The following is a 25,701-nucleotide window of genomic DNA, read 5'->3' as shown; positions in this document are numbered from 1 at the left end:
CGTAAGAGACTCTTAAATACTGAGAACAAACTGAGGGTTGATGGGGGGTGGGGGAGAGGGGAAAGTGGGTGATGGGCATTGAGGAAGGCATATGTTGGGATGAGCACTGGGTATTGTATGGAAACCAATTTGACAATAAATTATATTTAATAAAAAAAGAAAGAAAGAAAGAAAGAAAGAAAGAAAGAAAGAAAGAAAGAAAGAAAGAAAAGAAACATGTCTGCCTCTCTGGAATGCCCTGATGCAATGAAAACTCTCATTTGGTCTTCCAAAGGACAGACCTTGTCTTTGCTGGGTGTCATTAAAGGAAATTCACATTCTCTGGTAAACAGAAATTAGTCCTAGGAGATGACAACTTAACAGTTATATGCCATTGGAAAGCCACCAACACTTAATTTCTGTTAGTATACAACCTTTTTATCATAAGCCACTGAAAGCTTCTACCTCATTTTACCCACTGCGATGATTCAGAAAAATCTGCCTTTGAGTCTTTTCTGAGGTGTTTTGTTTTGTTTTAAAACGTCTTTGAAGCAACATTCTCTTTGTTTCCATTGGGTCACTCTGGATATTATTTTACCTATTGTTCTTGTCTTAATTATTCAATTATGTTTATTTTAATTGTACATATCCTGAACCCCATTCCAGGTCACACACTCAGCTGGTTTTCATCATGATGTGGAGCTATGCTACCACATTTGCCTGTCCTGACCCTATCCATTCCAGAAATCATGACTTTTCTCTGCTCCTCTCCTCTAACCTTCCTCCCTTAAATTGGCTTCTGACTCCCTTGGAGTTCAGTCAGCTTTTCATTCCAGTTGGAAAAATGTCAGCATTATTACTCAGATACTCATTTGAAAACTTCACTCCTGAGAAAGAGATTTTTTTTTTCCCTCTTAACACTGTGACAGGAAATAGAACACTGAGCCTGTCCAAGGCAGGAACGACATAGGAACTAGGCCTAGTGCCACAATCGTTCTGTCACTTCTGATGAAGCTCAGCCTTCCACAATTTAGGCACTTTTGTAACAGAGACAGATTCCAAAGTCTACCCCAGACCTGAAAATCATTTATGGTCTACTCAGCTTGCCCTGATGAATGTCAATGCCCTAGTCTTCAATTCTTTCTTAAAATAGTTCTAGATGACAAAAATGCACACTGCATGTCTGCAAACCCCAGGCATGTAAGATTCCAAATATGTAAGTCAAATATGACAACTTTTCCAGGTTGGCCAAAGAAGACTAATGAGGTGAAAATAGCAGACAAAGGGACTAAGCACAAGGGGAGATAGGTTTTTTACTTTAGCTCATTAAAGTCCCATGCCGCTATCCTATTACCAAATTATGAATAGGTTATCAGACGTGGCAGGATGCATTTTAAAGCTCCCACACTCTGGATTCAGATGTGTCTGAATTTGTTTCCCAACTCTGCCTCTGAGGAACTGTGTGACATCGAACGAGGTATTTAAGTTCTGGAAATAGCCATCTCTTCATCAGCTATCCTATTAGTCATAGCTACTTGGAAGCTGATTTTGAGAAGTCATTGAAAAAAAATATGCATTAATGGAAAAATATGCAAAGCAGATAGGCTGATGCAACATTAAGTACCCAATATGTATTTATGACATTAACATCATAAACATAGCATCATTGTCTCTTTTAATTCTTGGAGGTTGCCAAAAATTATTCTAAGTGTCAGTGAGGAAAAACAAAACAAAATCATCAAAGTAGGGCCTTATAAGAAAGAATACGGTATGCTGACACTGACCTGCAACCTTACTTGTACCAGTACAACCATTTTTATCTTTAAAATGTTGCATAATAATCATGAATATATTGGGCAGAAGTCAAATATGTTTGATTTTTAAAAGAAAGTAATATAGCAGCTTTCATAGGAGTTAGAGATTACAAATTCTGTCACCTGCCAGAACTAAATTTCTCATCCCTTACCCCCTCACGTTTACCCCAGGACAATGTAAATCCTGACACACCAATCAAAACTTGACAATATCTTAATTTCTGAGATAAATGTTAATCATTATGTCCTCATTCCTATTAGGTTCTTCATTCTTCATGGACTATCCCATATTCTATTTAATGTGTCAACTGTTTAATTAGGAAGGATTTCTGATGCTCTGGATATATATACATATATATATATATATATATATATATATATATATATATATATTTGTATAATAAAAATTTCCTATTAGTAAACATATTATTTAAATGTCAGTTTCAGAAAATTTAATGAGTCTGGCTAATCTGTTTTACAGCCTTCTTTAGGACTGAAGAAGTGGTCTTACTCACAATGTGTATAAAGATATCCTGGCATGCGTGTTAAAAATGTTTTCTGGCCTGACCCCAGAAATTTTGATTTGATATATCTAGGATGGGGCCAGAAAGGGCCCATTTTAATAGATGCCCCAGGTGATCCCCATGGGGGTAAGTCTCCAAGCTCATTTGGAGAAGCACAGGACTAATGGAACAATTGCAGCTACTGTGTTTCCATTTCATATCAAATTCTCAATAACATTACAAAAATGATTGAAGATTCTTTAAAATCTCACATCTTCTCCTTATATACATCTTTTACAGCAGGGAAAATTGTGCTCTTACACACACATGCACAAATATGCCTTTCTGTTTTTCCCCATTTTAATAGCAAGCCTGCTCAATCTCATCTCTAATATTATAGAAAACAGATATTAAAAAAATAAAACTCATGAAAACACTGAAGTTAGGGACCAGACAATCAAGACATGTTTTGTTTTGTTTTGTCTTTTACACAAGTATTTATTTTTTGGAACGATATGCTTTGGAGTTATTTGAATACTGAGTTCTCAGACACGTGAGTGTGTATTCACTTAATACTACTTGCTATAGAGTCTGTTGGGACAGACATAATTAAAGTTAGAGTGGCAAGGCCACGACCAATTAAATATCAATCAGAAAGGAAAATAAAGCAGCTCTGAAATTAGAATGTAAATTCAATGTAAATATATTCATTCATTCTTTTTATTAGCTAGTATTTATTAAGCACCCACTATATGCCAAGAGATCATGTTTCAATTTATTTTAAAAAGATGTCTATTGTATAAAGCAAAATATATCCACATGGGATAACAGAGTGACATTACAGGCTCTTTCGGGTATATTTAAATGTATGTCTGATCTTCAAGAGCAGGTCTTTGAACACACACAAAAAGCAATGGTGCTGAATTAAAATAATCACAAAAATTATCACTAAAACCTTCACAAAGTCTGCTCACCAATTTTTCCCACCCTTCCATATTCTTATTTTTAACTTCCAAAGCATGCAATTCATAGGATTAGCCCATATTACTTATTTTGAAACTGACTAAATTCAGTTTTATACTAAGTCTATATATAAAAGGACGGGCTACACGTCCTTGACAGTTTTCAATACTCCTCACCAACACTCAAACAAACAGGAATCATCTTTAAAACAAAATTAACAGTGTTTTTTAAAACACTGCTGAGATCCCTGGGGAGGAAGAATTTTTCAAATCATACTGCTTAAAATGGCTATATGTACTGAGTATCACTGTATGTATGACCTTGGGCAAGTCCTAGAATTCCTCTGAACTGCAATGCCTTCATGTGTTAAACAGGAAAACTAACATCTCACTGCAGGATTGGTGTGTAAGAATTTACAGAGGTGATGTACGTAAAACAGCAAATATGGAATCTGGCAAGAGTAAGTGATCAATAACTAGAAGTTGGATGACGAGATAATGAGGATGATGCTACTGCTGAGTTGGCCTCTAGTTGTCTCCTGTGTGTGTGTTTTATCTCTTCTACTAGACTGTAAATTATTTGAAAGCAGGGATGGTGTCGTTTTTTTTTTTATCTCCAGCAATCTTGTACAGTATTAAGTAAATAATATCCGCTGTATGGATATTCATTTAATTGAATTTGTATCAACTGACAGGAGTGTAATTGTTTTTCTCTTACTAAAAGTGTGAGCCATATCTTACCTGAGAACACAACTTGAAGCATCTCGAGCTTTGGAGCAAATGTCTCCTGAAGAAAACTAGGCACTACAATGATGGTAATAACAGCAAATTGCATTTTGATGCTTTCTACAAGCCAAATGCTGTTAAAAGCACTCTGCATGTATTTACTCATGGAGTCCTTTCAACAATCATACAAAGAAAGTACCATTATGATCCCATTTTAATGAGTGAGGAACTGGGAATGAGAGATGTTAGGTGACTTCCCAAGGTCACACAGCTAGGAGTGACAGAAGCAGGATAGTTGTGTCCAGAGTGTTGGGTAAAAACTGCTATTCTGTACTTCAGCTATGGTAGATTGAGAAAAAAAAAAAAAAAGTGGGGGGGGGGAGAAGGATTTTTTGGTCTGAGGTACAGGAAAAAACAGATTTAAATCTAATAAAATGGATTGTTGACCCTTACGTTCATCCACTTCCTTTTTAAATCTCAGGATAGTGAAGTGATTGTGGGAGTGTTCACTTCCTCCCTGAGAAACAAGTTTGTGCAGAAAAGTATCTTAATTAATACCCATTATGCAGTTCAGGCAAAGAGACACATATATATCATTATGGAAGAAAGCATTTTGTTGCATTTGGAACCACTTGAAAATTAGTGATGCCAAATTTAACAGCCAGCTCCAACCTTCGTGAGTTTGGTGTTCCCTTACCTCTAGCAACATCCACGTTCTAGTCTGCCATAGAGTTTGGGGGCGGGAGCACTTAGTTTATTACTAGCTGTTATTGTTTTATCTGTCTTTCCCTGCCGTTTGTATAGAAACAGGACCAGAATTTCTCTCAAATATCAATGTATATTTCCAACTTTGCAAAATCTTCAAATGACTTAGAAAGAGAATGCTAGCTATTTACTTAATGGTGATCTTAAGATCAGCTTTGGCGGAGATCAGAAAACTTTTTCTATAAAGGGTCAGATACTAAATAGTTTAGGTTTTGTTGGCCAGACAGTCTCTGTTACAGCTACTCAAGTTGGCTTTTAAGAGGTGAAAGCTGCCATAGACAATACATAAGTGAATTAGCTGTGGCTGTGTTCCAATAAAACTTTATTTACAAATTTAGGGCAGCAGATGGGATTTGGATCCCAAGCTATGGTTTGCCAATCCTTAGGTTTACAGTAGTCCACAAACTTACAAGCCAAATTGTTTTTGAATCATCGCAATTTGCCTGCCACTTTATCCCAACATAAATTATCTTATTTAGTTCTCCAGCAACACTTAGAGATAGAAAAAAAACGGCTGGGAGGGGGGCTTGGGTAGGCCAATTGGACAAGACTTAAACATGTAGTAAGTTATGGAGAAGTTAGCAAAAAATCAGACCCAAGGGGTTTGTTTACCAGCTTTCACTCTGCATCTCACTCTGCCTGATACACAAGGCCAGAGCTCTTATGGTAATTAAAAAAAAAAAAAAAAGATTCAAACATTTTTCATTTAAATGGGTTGTAAGAGATAATTGGAGATAATTGGTTTCAGAAACAGTAACTTTGAGAGAATGGAAGGCTGAAATATTGACCAATATCCTTAGAATACAGAGCACTGAGCTGGCCTTTGACATGGTGTTGTGAGAACAGAAAAGAAGATGGGAGAAAGCATGCCAGTCTGACACTTCAAAACAATAAGGATATAATTAATAGCTAGGCTGGGTGCAAAGTCCTGTTCCATCAGTTTTATACTTAATCTGTGTCTCAATATTATGAAATTAAATTCTAACTAGTACATTTAAAAGATAATTCTCTTGTGACATTCTGACTTCTTAAATTGCAATGTTATATACTGTTAATCTCAAAGCTATGAGGTATGTTTCATTTGTTTGTTGTAGTAAAGTATGCTTACTCATTATTTGGTTGATAGTATGTTTATTCATTATATAGTTGACAGATATTAAGTTCAATTTATTGATAGACATTATATTATTTAATCAACTATGACTACAAAAAAATGCTTTTTCTCCTTGCATAGTTGTGCAAATAAAAATTGTAACTGTGACAGAATCTTTTTTTTTAATTTTTTAAATGTTTATTTGTTTTTGAGAGAGTGAGAGACCGGGGGCGGGGGGGGGGGGGGGCGGTGAGGGGCAGAGACAGAGGGAGAACAGGATCTGAAGCAGGCTCCAGGCTCTGAGCTGTAAGCACAGAGCCCATGTGGGGCTCAAACCCATGGACTTCGAGATCATGACCTGGGCCGAAGTCAAATGCTTAACTGACTGAGCCACCCAGGAGCCCCAACAGAATCTTTTTTAAAGCAACACAGAACCGGGCATCCACTGTCAGTGCAGAGCCTGCTTCAGATCCTCTGTCTCCCTCTCTCTCTGTCCCTCTCCTGTTCACATGCTCTCTCTCTCTCAAAAATAAATAAACATTAAAACAAACAAACAAACAAACAAACAAACAAACAGGGTTGCTTGGGTGGCTCAGTTGGTTAAGCATCCGACTTCAGCTCAGGTCATGATCTCACAGTCCGTGGGCTTGAGCCCCACGTTGGGCTTGTGCTGACAGAGGAGCTGCTTGGGATTCTGTGTCTCCCTCTCTCTCTGACCCTCCCTCACTCACGCTCTGTCTCTCTCAAAAATAAATAAACATGTCTCTCTCAAAAATAAACACTAAAAAAAATTTTTTAAACAATACAGAACCTTAGCATTTTCTCCTTCTCTCTCAACTAATTTCTGTTATTCCAATACTTGTTGATCTCTCTTGAGAAAGCCAGAGTTGGTCACCTTTGAAAGACATCTGCTTTGAAAATCTAGACTTGAACTATTTTTTTTTTTTAATGGTGGGTGGGATGCAACAATATCCTGGAAACTTCACCTAGATACCTATCTGTGGAAAGGATAATAGCCCCTGGGGGTAGAGATTTGTTTTGTTTTATTTGGTTTTTATCTAAAAATTTTGTAAAGGGAAATTTTACAGTTTCATATCCAACAGTAATTACAAACCATGGCTTAAGTTTTCTAGCTGGAACATTATACAACACTTCCAGAATGGTGAATTAGCCACACTTTTATTATTCGTCAAAAAAACTATTAGAAAATGTTCTATCAACTTGATGAAAAGGGAAATGCATAATAGGTCATTAAGCAGAAAAAGGAATAAAAGGAAATGGGTTGTTTTTAATTAACACAGTGGTGCTATGCAGAGTGGTCGCCATTAGAAAGGATGGAAATGGTGTCATACTTGGTGTGAGAGCTTGATAATTTGGACCCAAATTAGCACAGGGACAAGATGGAGAGGAGGCAGATACTGTTCTTATGTGAGCAGAAATCCTATATCCCAGCAAGTTGCTGATGCCGTGCATTAGACTTCAATAGTCCTAAATTGAACCTCTGGTGATAACTGCACTTTAGAAGGTAACTCTTAACTAATCAAAATTTAAAAATAACTCCAAGTGTATTAGAAAACTCCAAAAAAATGGAATCAATAGGATGTGTGTGTGTGTGTGTGTGTGTGTGTGTGTGTGTTTGCATATAAAATATACACGGAAATTACATATTGGCTCACTTGATTAGAGACTCTAGTTAAGTCTAAAGTCTATTGTGTATGGGCCAGTAGGCTGGAGACCCAGGAAAATGGTGCAGTTCCAGTCCAAACGCAGATAGGCATAGACCTAGGAGAGCCAATGTTCCAGTTCTGCTAGAGAATTTTCTTTTGCTCAGGGAGGCCAGTACCTTGTTCTATTTAGGCTTTTAACTGATTGAATGACTGCCAGCCATATTATGGAGGGCAATTTGCTTTCCCCAAAGTTCACTGATTCAAATGCTAATATGATCCAAAAACACCCTCCAAGATGACACATAAAATTAACTATCACACCAAGGATACCAAACTTGAGGGCAGAAATGTAGTAGATATAGAATTAGTTGCAGATCCCAGAGATAAAACTTACTAGCTGCCTGACCTTAGACAAAGCACCTACTCTCTCTAAAACCCAGTTTCCTCATTAGTACCTCCTTCAGAGAAAGGCTGTGAAAATTCAGTGAGAAGATAAGGATGATGCACTCAAACAGTTCCTTGCTACCACTAGGGCTTTTTAAATATAATTTAAAATTACTATTATTAGAATTACTGAAGGAATCCTGACTGACAGAGGTGCCCACACTATCCATTAAGTAACTAACGCATATTCAGTACTGAGACTGACAGATTAGCTTTACATTTAGATACATTGCTTATGCCTGGGAGGGAGGAGGGAACATAGAACTAGGAAGGAGAAGTAGTAATAATTTTTCTAGATAAATGTAATATGAGTTTGCACATCAAGACACAGTATAGCTCACGTGGGACACTGCATTCACCTAAACACCATCGTAACAAACTTGAAGTCAAGAGGATGGCAGACAGAATGCCTGTGAGGTTAGAAGGTCACTGTATGAGGACAATGTTCAAAGTCTTTGGCCTAGAAAGGTGAAGATCTTGGTGGGAAATTCAATCAAAGCTTACAAAATCAGGAAAAGTATAGATAAAGGCAAACGAGTCCACATGTAGATGCTGTACAGGGATGATTTAAGGACAATTCATTATGTAAACACTCCACATTCAATACATCAGCAAATCTTGTTGGCCCATTGCCTTTATAGTATTCTCCACACCCAACCACTTTTTACCACCTCCATGGTTCATATTCTTGTCTAAGTCATGATCATCTCTCGCCTGGGTTATTTCAGTAACCAAATTTGTCATTCTACTGCCAATCTTGCCTCCTTACAGACTTTTCTCAACATGGCAAGTGAATTGTCTTTTCTTTTCTTAAAACCTTCAAATGAGTTCCAGCACAAAGCAAAAGCCAAAGTCCTTTAAATGGCCAACATGACGCTGCATATAGGCCCCCAGGTACCCCCCACTACATGCAGCCTCTTTGCTTTTCCTTGAAAATACCAGGCCTGCTCCATCACCAGGAACTTGGCATTTCCTCTTCCCTCAACTTGGAACATTCTTCCCCTAGATGATACATGGCTTACTCCTCACCTTCCTTGGGGCTTTACTCAAATGCCACCTTTTCAATGAAGCTTAATCTGACCACCCAAAGTAGAACCATCATCTCTCTCTCTCCCCATACCCCAAATGCCACGTTCCCTGCTTGACTTGCCCCATAGCTCATTCACCTTCATTTATTTTAATGTTTTTGTTATGATGATCTTTCCTTTGGAATATAAGCCCAAGGAGGGAAGAGTTTTACCTGGTCTCCTCAGTGCCTGGAACAATGCTCTTGATACAGAGCAGGTGCTTAATAAATATTTGTCAAATAAATTAATGAATATCTTCTAGTAAAGGTATGGAGCTCTGTAAGAAAAAAATATATATATACACAAACAACAACAGTGTTCATGAATTCTTGGATAATTAATCCTCAGAGGGTTTTACTTCGACATCAAGGTTCCTGTAGTGCAAAGCTACCGTGGCCTCCCAGGAAATACTTCTTTGTGCCACTCTAAGATACAAAATACAAAGCTGAATAGGCTGCGTCATAGATTCAGTACAGCAAGCTCTATGTTCTACTCTGACATCTAATATTACTGGAATTATTCATAACACTGCTTCTGCCCCGTTTTTATCTACATTTTGAAAGGTGGCATTTAAAAATGATAGGTCCCTTTTATATCTGTTCTCCTCCCTCTCCAAAAAGTAATCAAGGGATAAGCACTCAATGGTATGAAAACAAGCACCATGGTAAATGTCCAAATGGCAAGGAGGATGCCAGGAGGTTCAGATTTCCCACATCACGCCTATTTTTTGCATAGGAAAAAAAAAAGGGTTTCATAATCCAAATCCATTCCTTTTCGGATGCCTGCTGCCTGTGTAAATACTGCTTAGATAGATGACTCCTTGTCCAATGTATTTGTTCCCCCCACAGTTGTTAACAGTCCTCACAGCAGTTGCTGCCTCAATCAGTCCTAGAGGCTCTCTCTCCACTTACTGGAGTCCTCACATCCTACTGTTGTCTCCCATCCAGATGACCTTCATTACAGAGAGAAATTTTGCCGACAGGTGCCCCTTGTGCCTGGAAATGCCATCTGAAATCCAAGGAAGAGATAATCTTCTGTGTGTGTTAGTGGTGTGTGTGTGTGTTTCATTGCATGCATGATTTGAGAAGTCTACACTCAGTGGACACATTTCTTAACCCTCATAGGCTTGCTTCTTGCTCTTAGAAAACTCTACCCAAGTAACAGGAAATGTAATCTCATAATCTTCACTCTTATAGAGCTAGATGCCACTTGAAGAAAGAGAAACTCCTTCATAAATCCACACAAACCAGGTGTCCCTACAGTAGAACTGAAATGGAAAGAAGGGGTTACTACATGAGCTCCTGAATATTCATCAGCTTCTTTAACCAAGTATATTCCTTCAGGGACATCTTCTAAATTGGCAAGCAAAACCTTCCATTTCAAAATTAATATCCCCCTTCTCTTTCTTGAGTTAGGTTTTGTGTTGGTTCCAGAGGGTGGGGTTAGTTGGTCACACTCTAAATCCAACTCCTAATTCTGTAGCTGAAGGACACTGCCTCACCACGTGCAAAACAACTGTTTTGCCACGGGAAAAAACAAACAAACAAACAAAACGGACCCTCAGCTCATTGATCTTCGAAGAAATTACTGAGGACAATGGAGGAATTTGGTCCCGACAAGAAATGATTTTAAGGCTTCAAATGACGCAAAATTCTTTCTGGGGCACACATTAGCAATAATCAGGGAGCGTTGCTATGGTTCAGCATAAGTCGGTACTGAACTTCACAGAACTCTTTCAACCTTTCCTCCCTCACTGGGTAAATGTGAAAGGAACAATAAATCTTGTTGACAATTACTTCCACATCTATTGGCAGGAAGTCAGCAGCAGTTTGAAGAGTATTGTGAGCAATGTGTGCAGTGGGGCCAACACCCATTAACTATCTCCCTAGTTTCTCCTGTGACTTATAGAACATGTTATTTTTCCCCAGTGAGCAACGCTTCCAAATGTTGAATTAGTAATATTAGCACCAAATACCACTAATTTGTCAGCTAAGCTGTGTTTTTCCATAGCACTTGTAGCGGGGTCCGATTACCCCTTTGCAACACAGCTGAGCAAAGACGAAAATCTGAAGACATTTTATTTATATAATTTTGCCAGGCTTTACGAAAACACATTAGAAACAGTCACAGGGGTGATTTCGTTACAGTTCAAAATACGCACGAGGACTACAAACAGAATCCTTGACATTTCAGCCTAAGCCTCCGAGGAAGGTGGCATTTTGGCAAAACCAGGACGATTTTGAGTTTCACAAACTAAGTTTTAATTCAGACAGTCATTTCTAAATGTACAAAATCCTATGTTCCTTCTGAATAGAAGAAGTTGTTGTCTCTTTCAAGCGTCCTCAGAGTTTTATGAAGAACGAGGGGCGGATAGCTGAGCGGGGAAAGGAAGGAGAAAGGTATCTCGAAAACCCCACAAGTGTTTCCATCTGCCGCCACCGCCCGGCACAGGAGGCCGAGGCAGGATGCGTGTTCCCAGCTGCGGTGTCAGCTGCTCTGTGGAAGGGGTGGAATGTGGACTAGCTTGCTTGTCTCTAAGAGCACAGATGCTGCCAAAGTTTCAAATTCAAAAGAGTTCTCAGCGTTGATTTGGAGTTCTGCATGGTTCATCAGAAACTGTACTTTGAACTTTATTTAATGAAAATATCCCACCTTAGCTGGGCAGTAGCTGTCTCCCACAGATCTTTGAAAGCTAAAAGGCATGCGATTCCCTACACCCTCCTACGTATCAGCCCAGGAGGAGTAAACCCCAGGGGGACAGTGTGCAAGGCCAGAAGAGGACCCAGCAAGGCAGACTGTCCAGGGACTCCATGAGTCCTCAAACACCTACAGCGTCATTCCCACATGGTTTGCCAGGGACAAGACAACGTGTGGGAAAAACTCACTGCCTCAGAGTAAACACTGCTAGGCTGATTTGAGTTTTTTGTTTCCCTACGCTAGGGACAAACACCTAAAGTTGGGATGCTTATGTAACTTACTGTCCAAATCAGGACGCTCTTGAGAGTGCGAACAGGTGCTATTAAATATGCCAAAAGAAAGGGTGTAAGTCAGTGTCACCAGGCAACACTGGAATTTGTGGTCCCCCTACCAAACAAATGCTTAGGTCTTTGGGGATGGGAAATGTACTATCGGATGGTTGGGGATGGGAGGGAAGCTGAATTCTTTGCTGTTTGGCAGAGGACTGAAGACAGTAATAGAGTGATCCAAATTTCTCCACACCCATAAGCACTTAATCTCGTCCAAAGTTTACCACATTACTGGGCTTGTGATCAGTATCCAGTACATATATTCTGTCCCAATGTTCGTGGACATTAAAGTTTACCATCTTGTAAGTACAGTCTCATGAGGGTACCTGCTGCTTTGGGCTCTCCAAATCCATTTCCTGGTCACGGAGCATATCTACTCTGTAGCTTTGGGAACAGATTTGAAACATGGGAAGAGAAAAATGCTGCAAATACAGTTTTGGGGTCAGTATCACACACCCTTACTCTCTACATGACTTTAGCGAGTGACTTGATCTCTGTGAGTTTTCAATTTCCACTTCTGTAAAGTAGTAATCAGACAGCAACCTTTCAGGGTTCTTGGAAAGATTAAATGAGATAACTATGTGCATTTAATTGTTTAGCACAGGGGCCGGTACTTGGAACTAAGTGAGTAAACACCAGGGATCACTAATAATAATGTTAATCTCATTGTGTCGAGATGAGTGGCCTGAAGTCTGTGGCATGTCGCCCTGGATTTCTGTTGGCCAATGTTAGGAGTCACGGTCTTTTCGTCACCCTGTGGTTCACTGTACACAGACTGCAGTTTCAAGGTGAAAGACAGTAGTTTACAAGTAACAAAGGATTGCATGGTAGAGGATTACTTGCTCCTTGGCTGCTTTCACTGGGAAGCACAGATTAACTGATCAACCATAAGGACTAGTCAGTTTCTTAAAACTTACTTAATAGACTCAAGTCTGGGCAGCAGCTTTCCCCAACTTTTCAAGTTCCGACATGTGTGCAGATATTTGCATGGTCCCCTACTAGCATTTTTACTTGGACAATATTTCTTTGTGTAATTCCTTAGGAAGTAGCCCTGGAGAGTTTCAGATGATCCATCAGGCTGCATGTGGAGGGGGTGGGAAAAGGCCCTGTAGGGGTTCTCTATTCAGAAGGGAAACGGGAGTGAGCTAACTATGAAAAATCTAATACAATTTTGCATGGTATGAGGTTTCAACTGGCTGCTCAGTTCTTTCCCAGATGCTGGAAAGCCAGAGAACCAATAGATTTTCTTTCAGCTGACATTTCTTCGCACCTTGTAATGCCCTCAGCAAAACTGTTTATAAGTGGTGACAACATCTACAGTTTGTTCGCTGTTCTCCCACCTTCCCTTTAAAAAAGTGATATGTCCAAACATAAATTTGAAATAGTAGTTCTTTTTTACATGAGTCAAGCCCCAAGTGATGAAAATTCAAAACACCAAAGCAAAGTGTGGCAAGGCTCTGGAACAACTACCCTAGACCTAAGGATGGCTTACTTCCATGTGAAGGCAAACAACATACCCCTCTTTTTTTCACATTTCATCAGCTAAATGCATACAATAACACTGATTCTTATGACTTTTATTAATTAATCTTCATAAAGAGGCAAACATAAAAATTTACAGGACAAATGCATCAAAAAGAATAGCTGCAGGACACTCCTTTCCCAGCCAGACTTAAACTAAACCTTTAATTTACTTCGCTTCGTATAATCCTGGATGACTCTGAAGGAGGAAAAGAGTTTTTCAAGGAAAGAACATCACAGAACCCCAAAAGAAAAACAGATAACACCTCTCACATTGACGTCCCACATTGAGTTTATGTAGAGAAGGAATTTGTGCTTTGGTGTGTCGGGTCTGTTGCAGAATAAACTTAGGAACAGCTAAGCTCTGACACATCTCAGCAACCACAGGCTCAAGACTGTGCTAGTCTTGGAGCACCTAGATGGCTCAATCGGTTAAGCGTCCAACTCTCGGTTTTGGCTCGGGTCTTGATCTTGCAGTCATTGAGATGGAGCCCTAGGTCCGGCTCTGTGCTGACAGCACGGAGCCTGCTGAGGTTCTCTCTCTCCCTCTCTTTCTCTCTGCCCCTCCCCTGTTCGTGCTTTCTCTCTCTCAAAATAAATTTTAAAAGAACTTAAAAACAAAAAAAAAAAAGATTGTGCCAGTCTGACAGGGCCTTCAGTTAGAAAGTAGAGTCGTTGGTCCTGCCTCAGAGCTGGGCACCAGTTGCATATTTAATTGATAATACCCATGCAACTATCTGAATAATTACATGTGATTTTTCCGTGTGTGGATGTTGAGCAGGATTCCAATTTCACTGTGGTCTTTGTTTTCAAATAACTCTCGTTAAAAGGAATTTTTTAATTGAAGAACAATTTTAGCAATATATCTAGACACAGGAGGAGTATTATATTATACTAAAATATTAACTACCTCTTTTATTCACACAACTAGTGTGTGTGTGTGTGTGTGTGTGTGTGTATATATATATATATTTTTTTTTTTTTTTGCCAGTCACTAGGCAAAAGCATCCAGATGCAAATTTAAATGAGACATATGAAATGTTATCAAGGAAGAAACACTTTAGCTGAGGAGCCAGACATGTAAGAAACAATTATAATGCAGTATAATAACTACTGCAAAAGACCAGCACAGGGTGCTATGGTAATACAGAGCAAGACACGGCACATTCATCAGAAGGGAAAATTATGCCCCAGCTTTTAAAGATAAGTAGGAGTTTCTGCAAGCAGGAAAAAGGAAATTACTGGCCTGAAATATTAAATGTAGTAATAATAGTATCCAATTGTTTTTTAGCCCCAAAGATGTGTCAAGTAACAAACTTTACAGGTATTATTTCAACTAATCCTCACAACAATCCAATGATGTAGGTATAATATATTTATTTATCTTATAGATGAGGAAGCTGAGATACAAAGAAGCCAAGCAATGTGTCCAAGATCATACAGGTATAAGGTGGTAGAACTCTCAGGAAAGCTTAAAAAATCATAACATGTTTGTGAACTGGCCAAGGGTCTGATGTAATTTAATACTTATGCATGAGATTAAACAGCAGAGGAAGAGACTGTGAATCACCCAAGAGAGTGGGAAAGTAAATATATTAGAAATGTATCACAGTATTATAATATTATGGTATTATTTACCAGAAGCACTAAAAACCCACTTGATGTTCTTTATTAGAAGTCTGAGGTGAAACCATTCTAGGTGATGTTCTGCTTGTCTCTAAACATATTCAGCTGTATGAGTACAGACAGAAAGTAGGCCAAAAGTTGTACAGAATCAAAACTGTGGTTTTTCTCAAGTGAATACAACAAAACAAGAGTGGGGCAAGGTGTTGAGGAGCCTGGTGTTAGGAAGATCAACTCCGTGCACATTTAAATCATCACGAAGTCATGAAGTTGGAGGTAATACTGGAAGGAGTGGCAATGAGCCAGGGGCGAGAATCATTGTGCGAAGAAGGGGATCACCCAGAGGTTAATAGACGTGAGCAACGATGGGGGAGTGGAGACAAATGAGATCAAACATGGGATTTTTAGAGGGGAGGAGAGACAGACTGATGTGGGCAGGCAGAAGAGGAGCAAGAGAACCTATTCTACCTGCAGGCCAGTGGGGAGGGGGCTTTGGAGAGAAAAAAAAGGGGGGGGGGGCTCCCCCATCAGAGGGATGTAAGGAACATTGTCCTTAGAACAGAACCAGATTTCCATTCAAGTGCAACCGTGAAGGGAATGTTTAGAGATGAGGCTGGGAACGCAGCGTATTTCCCAAATATCAGATCAGATTCCCACTGGAAGAAGGCCAGGTGTTTGCAGGAAGGCTGTGGGACACAGGTGAACCTTGTGGGGATTACAGCATGGTTAGAACGGGGTGACCTGCACCCCGGTGGCTTTTGAGGTGACTGACGTAATCGGGAAAAAGTACGAAGGGTTCAAGGGAGTCAGTGGTGGAGAGGCTGTGGTGGGGAAGGTGTTTCTAGGGCTTCCTTTTTTAGCCATGAATATGGAAGTAGAAACTGTGGGAAGAAGGCTCTCTCAGACTCTCAAGAACATTCAAATTTACTACAGTGTCCCGACCTGTTTTCACTGAGCTTATAATAAAAGAGAAAATTCATCTGAATTGGAAGGTAGAACAATCCTTGAAGTTCTCTAAATCCAGGGGGGAAAAGTCCAGAAGAATAACATGAAAGACACGCCTGCTACTCCAAGTTGAACGTAGCAGGAGCCAAAATCCCCACATCAAGCTCTCACATCCTGCAGTTGACATCCTGCATCCTTTACGCTTTATGTCACTTCTAAAGAAGGAACCCCTCCTCGTTGTGCATTCTTAGACCATTTCCCTTTGCCACAAAAAAAAAAAAAAAAAAAAAAAAAAAAGGCCAAGATTTGTACAAAATTATTTATTCCATTTGTTTTTTTCTTTTAAAACCTCCAAGAGTCAGAGGTTACTCCAACAGTAAGCTAGGAGGGTGGAAGAGGAAGGATTAATGACGCTTTCCCTAAAGAACAACAGATCAGATTCTCATCAGTAAAACAAAGGTCTTGGATATTATCAGGCAAGGAGAGAAATGTTAACATGGAGAAAACGAAAAGAAATAATCCAGAAGAAAATGAAAGGTCAAAGAATCGTCCTACTGCTTTTAATGCTTGGGGCCTCTGTTGAGCAGAGAAACATTGAAATAGACATTAGTGTCATCTCTTGCCTCTGCCTGCCCCATTTTGGTTGCTTTATCTCCACCTATAACTTAGAAAGAGCAATTATAAACAAATGGGCCCCAGCGTGAGCACCTCTCTGCCAGCCTCTCAGGGTCAACTGTCTCCTCCCCAGTTCCCCGCACCAGCAGAGTGATGCATGGCCCCTGGATGTCAGCATGAGGAGGAACTGAGGAGGCAAGCGGCCTATGATTTAAACCCATGCCTGCTTTTGTCCTCTCTGCATGGAATTGCATCAGGAAGGGAGCCTGGACAAAGCTTTGCTACTTTAGAATACAGGAATGGATACGGGATATATGATGAGCATACAGAGTAATTTAAGGGGAAAAAAGCGATGGAAATCATTTCCCATTATAATCCCCGTGAATTGCCTTACATCTCTAATATAGATCGCCTGGGAAATAATTTAAAAGCATTTAAAAATATCTTCCATTTTCTATTATGAGCCTTTGGATTTCCACAGTTTGAAAGAGTGAAGAGACTGTAGCTTAGAAAACTAATTACAAAACATAAAAATGCTCAAGTCTAATGGAACATATCAGATTGGAGGAGGATTCCAGCAATGGCAGGCAGTATTACAAATGCAGCCTGAATGAAAGAGCCACGTCTGAAAGGGAGACAGCAGTTACTACCTAAATGTCTTACTCTCAACATCTTTGTTTTACATTTTCTTTGTTCCTGTTGGCTTACTAATTAGCTGTGATTTTTTTTAATGCCCCTTACAGTAGGTTAATTTTGTCTAACTCACCAGCAGGGGTTTTTGTAATACATAATTCACAGAGCAATGTCAATGATTAAAATTCTTTCATTAACACAGCACCTTAAAGATAATAAATATGAAGCATTTAGCTTCCAATCTATGGGTGCAGAAAGCCTAATTTTGCATGGAAAGAAAATGCATGCTCAGATAACTTGCAACGGGAGAACAAAATGAGATCTGTTTTAGGGTATTGCAAACACAAAGTCAAACAAATCAAAGAGCACTTATTTTGAGAACAATAACGTAACAGGGGGGTTTCGGAGAAGGAATTCAAATAATGTACTCGAAGAATGCAAAACATTGCAGCCAGAAGGGCTCTTTTCTGGCATTTTTGTGGGCAGTGCTACGCCACTGCAGATGATCAGCTGAGGAGAGGGTCAACATGGCTTAGGCTGAAAGTTGTCAGTGGTGTGGCGCAAGTTGCTTTCGTCTCCATGTGACATTACTCTTCACTCTCCCCAAGATTTTTAACAGGTCTGACTCATCAGGATACGAGAAGAGCAATGCAATAATTAGATACAGGGTATGAGATCTCATTCTGAAAAGTTTTAATAACTCTTAGAACATCTGTTCCTCTGAACCCTATCAGTTCCTTTCCACCTACACCCAAACGATTCTTATATTTCATTCGCTACGTGCAAGTTCTATTTGCTTCCATGTGTTCATCCTGATACAAAAAAGATAATAATTGCAGATGCCTTGGCAACAGCAGCCAAGAAAACAGAGAATCTGATCACTAAATGTGATTTTGCTTAGAGCCTTTCCCCTGATGTATTATTTTTTTCTCTTTTTCTTCTCCAAAGATGAATCAGATTCTTTTTTGTTGGCTATTTTGCAGGGGAGCGGGGGATGGATATATGTATTTTTTGGTAGTAATAACAAATAGCACTTCTCCACCTCAAAACATTTTCCTGCATTAAATACATCAACTGAGAGTAACTCTGTACAGAAACAGCTTTAACTTCAAAGACATGAAAGTAGAATTAAAAACCAAAAACTTGCCACCCAGTCCAAAGGTTATGGCTCAAATTTAACAGGTGGCCCTGACATAATGCATTTTCTACTCTCAGCTATGGTTCTAATAGGTTTGTCTCTGGAACCAAAATACAGCATCAAACTAAGCCCTCAATTGGCATTTTGAGCTAAACAGACATGGAACCAGGTGAGAGATGATGGTTCTCCAACATGTCATCCATTCAAGTAAATAGCCTGTCCACTTCACGAGGGAGGTCAGCAGCAGGCCAGTCGGAGGGAACATTCATGGCTTGTCCCTGCTCTGTAATTTGCCTGTGGCTAATTTCATAATTTCTATTTTTAGTGTTTGGTTGCTCCCATCGCTCTCATAAGCACAAATAATTGCTCCCATTTTTTAAAAGAAAGAAAGCAGCAAATAGCCCCTTAGTAAGGAAAGCCACTAATTTTAGCTACTAAAATTAATTTTGAATACCACTAAGAGAAATTTGCTACTGATCAACACATTAACAGGAAAGTTGTAACAAATGGTTCTATTTAAAAAACCGATACTGAGGCAAACTTAGTTCTTTTAGCCCAGGCAGAGTTTTAAACTAGAAGTGTTTTAATTTCACACATATAAACCAAAAAGAATTGATTTTTTTTTCCTTGTTTCCACTTATGGATTAAAGTCTGGGTAGCTTGCCAAGCTTGGTCAACTGATTACTGTTAACGATAACAGATGAGGTGGGTGCAGAGGGACTGATACCCATAACTACTGGGCAATAGATACATATGATTCAAATAAATCAAGAATTTTATATGAATAGATTGAATCATAACTTGAGCATCTGAATTCATAGTTCTTCAATGCCACATAAAAGAGGATGGTAAAAGGCTAAGAGTAAAACCTTTAGGTCAAATCAATCTCCCTCCTCCTACTGAAAAGATTCAGTTTGGGAATTTTCTTCTTCCTGGAGCAGCCATAGCCATGTCTAACCAGATTGGTCTTAATTGTCAAAAACCAGATTGACTATTTGTCAATCAAATACTCAGACCTCTGTGTCCGTGCAGTCCACCTCTTCCACCACAGACAACCATATTAACAAGCTTAATCTTGGCTTTTGAAGTTGGGGGTGGGGTAAGAGTCAGTCTGTACAGGGCCCGCAGGTCAAATCCTTTCACCCTCACATCCAGCCTTTCATCTTAGATATTTGTTGAGTTCCTACTATGGTCACGGATTTTATGGTAAGGACTCTAGGTTTTGGTTTAAAATGGGAAGGATTTTATTTTTTTTTATGCTTTTTTAAAAAAAGTCCTGTATAGCTAATAATGTTACATTAGTTTCAGGTGTACAATATAGTGATATAACAATTATGTTATATTATTATATTATATTATATTATATTATATTATATTATATTATACTCAGTGCTCATCATAAGTGTACTCTTAATCCCCTTCACCTATTTCACCCATCCCCCCACCAACCTCCCCTCTGGTAACCATCAGTTTGTTCTCTGTAGTTAAGAGTCTGTTTTTTGGTTTGTCTTTTTTTCTGTTAGTTTGTTTTGTTTCTTAAATTCTAATACGACTGACATTGTATGATATTTTCTTTTTCTGACATTTCACTTAGCATTACACTTTCTAGATCCATCCATGCTATTGCAAATGGCAAGACTACATTCTTTTTATGGCTGAGTAATATTCCACTGCATATGCATATATATATATATATATATATATATATATATATATATATATATATACATGTGTGTGTATATATACATATACATATATACAGCATATATACAGCATATATATAATGTATGTGTGTGTATATATATGTGTGTATATATATATGTGTGTGTATATATATATATATATATATATATATATATATACCACATCTTCTTTATCAATTCGTCAATGGACACTTGGGCTGCTTCCATAATTTGGCTATTGTAAATAATGCTGCAATAAACTTAGGGGCACATATAGCTTTTTGAACTGGTGGAAATGGGAAGGATTTTAAATCGAAGACTGACATGATCTGGCTTTAAAAGATCATTCTGGATGCTGTGTTGACAAGAATCTTTGCTGAGGCAAAGACAGAAGTAAAGAAGATCAGTTAGAAGGCTGATGATGGCATGGACTGGGTGGAAAGATTGTGGAAAGTGGTCAGATTTGGATAGATTATGAAAAGAGAATCAAGAGAATTTGCTGATGGAATAATGAGGCTAAGAGAGACAGAAATCAAGTTCATTAGAACATAAACTCCACTTTGAGAGGGTGTATACATATGGATGTGTGTGTGTCCAACTTATTGATCTCCAGCATTTCTCATAGAGACTGCAAATATAATGGTCCTTCAATAACTGTTTGTTGAACAAATATAGTGCCTCCAAGGTTTTGAACAGAGAAACTAGAGTTACTATTTATTGAAGGGGACTAGGAATAACTGCAGAGGTATGTTGTTTGTTTGTTTTGTTAGTGGGAGAGTGAAGCGATAGTGCAGTTCTGGACACTGCAAATTTAAACTGTCTACAAGATACTCATGAGGAGCAATCAAGTTGGTAGTATATGTCTGGAACTTAGGGAAATCAGAGATAGGGAATACATTTGTCTTTTACTAGGGAATAGATGGTGTTTAAAGCTATGGGGAAGATGAGATCATCTAGGTTGTGAATGTCTTAGAGAAGAGAAGAGTTTAAGGAATAAGCCCTAGGTCAGTTGAATATGTATAGATCAGGAAAATGAAGATAAGCAAAGAAAGAGCAGCCATCTCCAATGAAAGGGAGGGGAACCAAGAGTGAATGGTGTCTCCTATACAAAGAAAAGAATGTGTTCCGAAAAAAGTGGTTAAGTAATTGTTTCTAATGCTATTGATAAGTCCATTAAAAATATGAAATTTGATCACTGGACTTTGCAACATATAGGTTAACAATGACCTTGACAAAGCAGTCTCAAGAGCCTCAGGATAAACTGGGCCTGAAAAAACACAGATGGATCTCTAGCATCCAGAAGAGTGCTAACACAGCAGGTACTCAACAGATATCTAAATGAATGAAGGAGCATGATCATTCCACATAAAGTACATTTGAAAGTGATTCACACACAAATGACTTTAAAAAATTATTTTAAAGTGATTCACACATATCCCATGTTGGTCATCCTCAAAGAGAGATTCATTTAGACCCTGAGAATGTGTTTGAACACATTTATACACACATAAAAAATTTGACACAAAAATCATTAGAAATATTAAAAGATTTATGTCAAATATGTTATATGTAATAATAAAACAAATAATAACTGGTATCAAACTATAATAGTTAAGTAAATTTTAGTTTATCCATATGATGGACTAATATGCAGCCATTAAAAATTAGTGGAAAATAACATATTGAAGTATTTAATAGTATGGATTGATATTATATAGTGGATCAAATGATACAATATGTGGATAAAAAACAGGAATTACTATTCTATATAGAATATTGAATTATTTAACTTGAATTATTCAACTTGAATTATTTAAAATGTGTATATGAGTTTGATGAGTATATGTGTATCTGCATGCATGTGCATGTGTATTTATTTGTTTATTTATTTACTTGCAGGGGGAGAGATTGAGGGCACGTGCAAAATGTTAATAGATTACCTCTGTATGATTACTCTCTCCCTTTAATATTTTCTCTTTTTCATACTTTACTGTATTTCTCCATTTTCCTCAAATATTAATATTTTGTTTTAAAACTCAAAAGTAAACTTTAAATTTTAATAAATGTTATGAATTATTGTATATAAACACATATAGTATATATAAAATTCAGTAATTTTTAGAATGCATTTAATTGTCCACTAAACATCTGACAGCAGCAAGACATCTATGATTATTGAAATCAACTGTAGTCAGAATTATGTTCCCCATGAATTCTTTTTTTGTTTCAACTATCAAAGGATGATGTGATAGGATATTTATTAGGGGCCATGTCCACATACCTGGCTGTGCTTTGTTTTTTTTTGTTTGTTTGTTTGTTTGTTTTTTAGAGAGAGAGAGAGAGGCTCCAAGCATGGAGTCCAATGTGGGGCTCGATCCCACGACCTGGGATCATGATGTAGAAATCCAGAGTTGGAAATTCAACAGACTGAGCCACTCAAGTGCCCACGTGCATTTTTTTTTTTTTAAGTTTATTTAATCATTTTGAGAGAGAGTGTGAGCAGGGGAGGGGCAGAGAGAAAGAGAGGGAGAATCCCACACAGCCTCCGTTCGTGGTCAGTATGCAGAGCCGTCAAGGGGCTTGACCTCATGAAACTGTGCAATCATGACCTGAGCCGAAATCAAGAGTCAGTCACTTAACTGATTGAGCCACCCAGTCGCCCCCACCTCTTTTTTAAGGTCATGTGCATTTCGAATCACTTTCTTTACTCTTAAGGTCTACACCAATGTACTGAATTTCAAAATGTTCATCTGTTTTCAGTCTTCCAAGTGGACATATCAGATCCATTTCACAGTCGGTAAAAGTGATTTTGCAGAAATGAATCATGAGATTGCCTAGAAAAAGAAGTATCTAAAAATAATCAATTCAGCAACTTGCGAAGACAAGTTTTTTGGCAAAGTATGTAACATATTGCCCCAGTGATACTAACAAATAATGCTGTATATCAGCTAACTCCAGATTCAAATTAAAAGACGGATCTTATAATTTTAGTATCATAATGAAGTCTGTCCCCTAAATTCTCCAAATTATTAGTTATCCTAATAGGACTAATGGAATAGTTTCCCTACAACAAAGGCCACTATTATAAAATATTAATGGAATCAATTTTAAGCAAATGCATAGCTAGTTTTTTTTCTTTTAGTTGTATGACTTAGTCTAAAAATGAGGCTGAAACATAGTAGGAACATTGTTGTTCCCAGATTATTTTATTACACTTAGAACTATATTTTAATTGTTCTATTAGATACTTTTAAACTTCAGCTACTTTTGAATAGAATAAAGGTATAACTAATGAGAGGATAAGTAAATGAGTAGATAGATTAATGCATTTTAGAGACCACTATTATTTTTTACTAAAGTCATATTCAATAGTATGCATTAATAATCATTTAGCCTCTGTGTTAGGAGATTTCACATGAATTTATTTTCTAAATAAAAACAATACCTATTTTCTTAACATTCTCGGTCAAAAAACCAAAATATCTCTCTGTATAAATGATCAAATGAAAACGAAGTATTTTACCTAAGCTTTTTATAGTGATCCATTTAGAAGAGTTTAATTCTAATGTAAATGAAAATGTTTGTGCTTACTAAAAGGTATAACATAAAAATATCTGTATAAACCAGAAATAAGCCAGATATCATTATTATATCATCAACTCTACAGATTCACCTGCTTTTCTTGAGACATATGCTGAAATATAATCCACTAAATAATTATTTCACTATTATCTTTTGACTCAACAATTGAGAGAACTGTGACACTAATCAGTTGTATTATTATTTAAAGTATAAGCCAAAGACTAATTATTTTTAAATATTTTTTTACCATTACAAAATTAAATTTTTACTATTGGTGATCAGGAAACATCAAAAATGACCCCCCCAAAAAATTAAGAATTAGGGGCACTGGGTGGCTCAGTCGGTTGAGGGTCCTACCTTGGCTCAGGTCATGGTCTCCCAGTTGGTGAGTTCAAGCCCCACATCTGGCTCACTGCTGTCAGCCTATCAGCACAGAGCCACTTAGGATTCTCTGCTCCCCCTCGCTGCCCCTCCCCCATTTGTGCACTCCCAAAAATAAATAAATATTTTTAAAAATTAAGAAATAAAGTCACCCATAATATCGCCCCCAAAATATAACAGCTTTACACGTAGGTATGTAGATGTATTACTGTTTTATTAATGCATATATTATCTTCAATTTTAGAACTGGACTCCTCCAGTGATGAAATTAGGTTTTTGTTTTGTTTTGTTTTGTTTTGTTTTGTGAAATGCTGTAAATAATCCAAGAACTTTAAGTATCCAGATATGAGATATTTTTAATGGCTGCTTATTATTATATCAAATGGGTCTACCATATTCTGTTTAAGCAATCCCATGTTGACTATGTAAATCATTTCTAATTTTTTCCATTATGAACAAAACTACAAATAACATTCTCTTAGATAAATATTTGTACAATACCATGATTGTATCATTTGGCTGCATTTTCAGATTTGGTAGATGATTCAGCTTCACTGTATTTCTGAAACTATAAAAATGCATAGAAACTTTAAGTAATCTGTTCTTTCTCTCAAATATAGACTCTTCTTTATTCCCCACTTTATTGGAGGGGAACCTAACATTTTGCAGGTGCTAGTGTAGGTGATTTTATAATCCTCACAATAATCCTGTTTGATAGATCCTATCATATCCATAAAAAATAAAAATAAAAATAAAAGGAAAGAGAGACTCTTAAGTAGCTTTGCCTAAAGTCACACTGCTGGTAACAAACAAAACCAGAATTTAAACTTAGATATGAATCCAAAAACCATGTTCTCTTAATTAGAGCAGGTCACAAGCTCTTTTGGGTTGGGAAAAGCTTATATGGTCAGTTCCTTTACAAAATACTGAAAACCTAATCTAAGAGGCAGCAGAAAGTGAGAAATTAGATCATAAAACACATGGTTTTCAAAATAACTACTTTGAGGAGTGGGATTTTGTTGTTTGTTTGGGGTCATGGGGTGGTTTCTGTGATTCCTTTCTTCTAAGTGGTTATGGTGGTTTCCTCCACCTTTTTTTTTTTTTTTTTTTTACTATGTCCCTTCAGGGCTTTGAAAGGAGCCTACCAAACAGTTCAGAGCTTTCACTGTCCCTATTGTCTGGCCAGATTGAACGTGTCAACATCACACTCAAGACAACCCCGGCATTATGATTAGCCACACTTCCTTTTGAGCACAATCCTGCTGGAATTCAAACTTCCCTGACCCGATGGTGCATGATTCCAGCAGTGTGGAACAAAGCTCTTACACATCACAACAAAGGTAAAAACTGAGAAAATTAATGGTTCTCACTCTCTTTGACTCCTGCTGATGGGTTCTCCTAAAGGCATGACATCAGACAGGGGGATGTAAAGGTCCTGAGATCACTCCTATATCACCCTAAGCAAAAAGGTTCTTGCTTTCCAAACCAGTGAGAATTCACTTTAATTTTAAATTAGGGGCACTTGGGTGGCTCGG

At 37.9% G+C, this 25,701-nt stretch overlaps 1 long non-coding RNA gene across 1 annotated transcript in view; it reads right to left on the bottom strand.

The window, feature by feature from the left end:
- LOC122227946 overlaps nucleotides 1–24,731 on the bottom strand; it is a 72,816-nt gene extending 48,085 nt beyond the window's left edge. Inside the window, exon 1 of the long non-coding RNA XR_006206292.1 lies at nucleotides 24,668–24,731. This is a non-coding gene — a long non-coding RNA (uncharacterized LOC122227946). The remainder of the gene's footprint in view (nucleotides 1–24,667) is intronic.
- Nucleotides 24,732–25,701: the final 970 nt, after the last annotated feature.

The sequence above is a fragment of the Panthera leo genome, chromosome C1 (genome assembly GCF_018350215.1).
Source record: "Panthera leo isolate Ple1 chromosome C1, P.leo_Ple1_pat1.1, whole genome shotgun sequence".
Taxonomy (NCBI): domain Eukaryota; kingdom Metazoa; phylum Chordata; class Mammalia; order Carnivora; family Felidae; genus Panthera; species Panthera leo.
This window is presented reverse-complemented; position numbering and strand designations above follow the sequence as displayed.